Source organism: Acanthopagrus latus, chromosome 10, assembly GCF_904848185.1.
Source record: "Acanthopagrus latus isolate v.2019 chromosome 10, fAcaLat1.1, whole genome shotgun sequence".
NCBI lineage: Eukaryota > Metazoa > Chordata > Actinopteri > Spariformes > Sparidae > Acanthopagrus > Acanthopagrus latus.
In genome coordinates, this window is record NC_051048.1 from 9,801,725 (window position 1) to 9,806,757 (window position 5,033).

Genomic DNA, 5,033 nt, shown 5'->3' on the forward strand with positions numbered 1-5,033 from the left:
TGTGAGAGGCCGTGCAGTGTTTTTGTTGTATCGAGATTTTTTTTTAAGTACTGTTTTGAATTAAATTTTTTTGTAGTATTAAATTATGGCTAACACACACAAACACACACACACACCAAAAAACTGACAGTTTAAATAAATAACATTAAATCCATAACATGAATTTACCAGAAATCATTAAATAGGGGAAATAAACTCCCATTTGCTACACAACAAATGTAAACAAAGCTAATTCAGAAATAAAAATAAAGCATAGCCATGTTATATAAATACTTGTTTTAAAGGTGAAATATGTAAGAAATTTAGTCGACAGCATTAAGAAATCAGCTAAAATTATTAACAGACTCTACCCTAACCCTAACAAATAACAGTTTTGATGTTATGCATTGCATGTTTTCATGCAGGAGTATCTACTTAAGATAGCATGCTAAATAGCTAGCCCCAGATCGTCATGGTCCAAAGCTCCTGTGCTAGCAGTGTAAACACCAATCCTCACAGTCCAGACCGCTAGCTGCAAGGCTAACTGAGCTAACTCGCTGGCAGCTGCAGTTAGCAGCAGTTAGTTGTTAGTCAACTGATACTCTGCCCCCTACCCGTTTAGTTTCACAAGGTGATCAATTCCTACATACAGCACATTTAAATTTGTGAGACCCATACAACATCAATGACTTTGTGTTTTTAGTTTTAATATTGAAATTGAAATTTAACATATTAAAAAAAATGTTCTTTTCATAACCCTACCCCAGTGGATTTTGTGTCTAAACCTAACCAGATCCTCAGCACAGCGTCGTCGCGACAGAAAACATGATGAAATACCGGCTCAACATGTCTGTTGGTCACAGAAAACACACGTTGCCAACACTTACTCCAACGATTTGGTTGCAATAAACATACAAGGCATATCTAAAGTAATCATTTACTCATATTTGGCTATAATTCTTTTTTTCTTTTCTTTTAGGGACACTTTTTCATTTATTTTTCACCATTTCCAAGCCTAAAATTGTGCTTCTATGTCCACAAATCTTTTTTTCCACATGTATTTTCAGCAGTTTGGATAAGAGTGCAACCCAAGGTCACTCTCCCACACACACACACACACACACACACATACACACACACATACACTTCCGTCTTGCAGTCACACTGTACATTATTTAGGAAAATGGACACTATCTGCTCCCTCGCTGGACAGCTGACACAGAGACGAAACTAGCCTCCGCCTGATTTTCTAACCATATAGGAATCCTCAGATCGACCATTAGGAGCCCAGATATGGATCTGAAAAGCATTGGTCCAACCTGTTGCCCTGACTTCTGTTTCCATTTGGAAGCCATGGCGTCATAGCCCAGGGGAAATGGTGGAGGTGGTGGTGGTGGTGGTGTTGGGGGGGGTATATTAAGACAGATGGACAAGCTCCTATTTGTTGGGCAGCCATGTTGTTTTGGTAGCGGCCGCGTCGGTGATTGGCTGTGCCGCTGTGTTGGAGCCTGTGATTGAAAATAAAAAGAGAAAAATAGACCCGCTGACTGATGAGCGCTCAGCGGGGCTGAACATACAGTTCACTGAGGAGGTGTCTGTGGGTTTTTAATACTCATGAAGTCCAAATGTCTTCACAAGCTTCTTCTTGGAGCTGCACGATCCATGAGGTCACTCTGGAAACTATCTGAAAAGATTCTGTTTAATCAGGATTGTGATTATCAAATTGTGTTTGTTTAAATGCATCCCCGTCAGCTTTAGCCTGCAGTGCTAAAACAAGTCATTGTATATTTCTATAAACCTTTGACATGTTGATACTTAACGTTTCTTTTGCATTTCAATCTTCAGTGTTATGACAATGCTGTGTTTAAAGGTGCAATATGTGCAATATGTATGTTGTCACCTTTCACATTTAAACTGAAAACAATTAGAGGGCAGTATATGCTCAGAGTAACTGCTAACTGTAGCTGTGTAACTAGTTAGCTCAGTTAGCCATGTAGCTAGCAGTCCGGACTGGAAGTTTGGGGATCAGGGGAGTGTTGGTATTTAGCTAGCTGGTTCCTATGCTAACATAAGTAGATTTCACTACATAGGCATAATAAAGTCAACACTGTAACTTTTTGTCATTATGTTGATACCTTAAGTTCGTTTTTGATTTGCCAAGCTGTCACTACACCACCACCATCCCCTTGTCTTCCTGATAAAATGTCCACTCATATATCTGTAATTCGTAATTAAATTTGTAATACATCTCGTAAACGTTGATACAATACACACGTACAAAGTTAAAGGTGCAATACGTAAGAACTGGCCGAGGCTAGCCGGTTACACCGTCAAAGTTAGCAAGCTAGCTAAGCTAGCTGGTGAAGAAAGAGGAGCATTAGTCTTTTTTTTTTTTTCTTTTTTTTTTTTTACTTTGGCGGAGACAAAAAACTGACCAAAAAAGAGAATGACTGTTTGATTCATATACATCAGCTGTCCAGAAACATAACTCCATATGAATGCTAATGTCGCGACTTAACTAGCGGATGTGTTGTTTGCGCATTGTTTGGGTAAAATTAACATTAGCACTAACTGTAACTTCATAAGGCAGTGTCAAAAACTTCACGTTCAACTTAATGAGATTCAGAAAAAAGATGAATTAGATTAATCTTAATGAAAGAATTTGCACACACACACACGCAAAAAACCCCACAACTTAACTCAAGACAGCAGCAACAACACAAGTAGGACAGTTACGGTTTAGCATGGGGCCCACAGGGAGTTATGGCTCACCTCAGCACATGTATAATAATAACAGGCTTGTGTGTCAGAGGGAAGAGAAGGGGGGCAGGGACAGACAATGCATGTGTGCTAGTACATGCACAATCATGTCTCGGAGGCAAAGTATCTCGTGTGTGTGTGTGTGTGTGTGTGTGTGAATTGGAAGCACCTGCTGTGTTGCAGCAGGAAGCACCTGTCAGCGGCCGTCTCCTCGGCGCGGCCTCTGTCGACATGAGGGTTTGATCCCAAAACTCCCCAAACACACACACTTACACAGACACTAACAGACAACTTAAGCCCGCGGCTCGCTCTGCTGCAGGAGGGTTATCCGCAGCTCTGTTCGCCTTTAAAACTGCCAGCGACTGCCACTTTTCTGAGGGGCCGTGGACGAGCGAGAGTCAGCGTTTGTGGTGCAGCGTGGAAAAAAAAATAAAAGTAAATAAATCAGCTTCTTCTCTGGCAGTGCGTGGTATTATGTTTACAACCTGGTGAGGGCAGGCTTTACGAGAGGTGACTCCAGCCAGAGCCAAAGTTCAACTAGGCCGCTTTCAAACACACACACACACACACACGCTCTTATTTTTATCCTCTCATTTCCTTTATCTCACTCTGTTGCACTCACACTTCAAATGTCATGTCTCTTTCTTTTCGGAGCCTCTACATCTCCTCCCCACACACTCGAAGTTGCCGTTTCACACCCAAGAGCTCAAGTCCAAGTTCAGCAAGTTTCACACAGGGTTTTCAGGGCACACACACACACACACACACACACACACACACACACAGGCACACACACACAGAGGGCTTCTGTTAACCTGAGAGGCAGTGGGTCAATCCCTGTGATCCGCGGCCTGCATGCCTTCCATACAGACACGCCGCCGACACAGCAACCTGACTCCCAGCTAGATTAGGGACTAATCAAGCATGGCACAGCTCCGGGCAGCGAACGCCATGACACACACACACACACACACACACACACACACACACACATACACGTATGCACACACTGTGCTGCAAAACATGTGCGCGCCAGCAGCGTTTGCTGTTGCAAGTGATTGCAGTGGGTAATGGAGTGAAATGTTATTTTCAGGTCACGATCAATCGTCCTGATGTGCAGCGAGTCCAGCTGAATATTTCCCATGTGCACTCCAGAGACGGAAATTCACCCAAGTAGAGGATTCAAATCACTGAGTATTTCTATCTCATTAAACTTTATACACCTACTCCACTACATTTTTAGGCAGATATTACACTTTTTTTCTACTATATTTATGTCACAGCTTTAATTACTAGCTACAGAATAGGATGCATTGCTGTAGATTAAAATATCACAAAGTATAAAAGCAGTTAACCTCGGCTCAACCTTAAACACCCACAGCCGTGTTATCAAAAAATACACATTAACGCAACAGTAATGTTAATCTAAAATCATCATACATAACTGTTACAGCCCCAAACTGAACACAACCAAAGACTCGAACAAAAAGAGGCCAGTAACATAAAAAGACGCCGACTCAACACAGTCAAGTTTAAATGTGTTTATTTAACAAAAGAAAAAAAAAAAGGCAAGAGTTCCTGGCCAAACTGAAAAAAAAAGAGAGAGGAGACCCCAGACCAGCCATGACCGTCGCATCTGGGGAATCCTCCCAACTAAAGCTGCCTAAACAACTACTAAACCTACTTAGAAAAAAGAAAAACAAAAAGATACGAAAACAGGACTACCAGGAACTCAAACCCAAATTAAAACGACAAAGCCCTGGCACTCTAACAGGCCAGGGAACTGAACCCAAACTCAAATCAACAGCAAAGAAGAAAACAGCAAAAGACTGTGAGGCCAGTGCAGCCTCCCAACTCCTGCAACACACCTGAAATGAAAGAGAGCAAGCGAGACGCCCTGATACTGCCTCCTTTTACCTGCTCAGGTGATTGCCCACACCTGAGCTCAGGAAGGCAGAGCAGGGCGGAGACAGAGGACACACACACACACACACACACACACACACACACACACAGGGCACTAACTTGGCCACACGTAACACCCCCACCCTAAGCTTGTGAATACCAGGAAGACAAACATGAGGAAAACAAAAACAAACAAACAAAAAAAAATGTACATGCAATTTGCTGATTATACTTACTTGTTTTTACTATATGTACTTATTTTTACTGTTAACAAAGAATTAAACACTTTTATCAACATTTATTAAATATTTTTTTCTCTGACGTTGCAGCTGATGTTTATAATACTTGGGTTAATACATATAACCCAATACCTAATATAACCCAATATA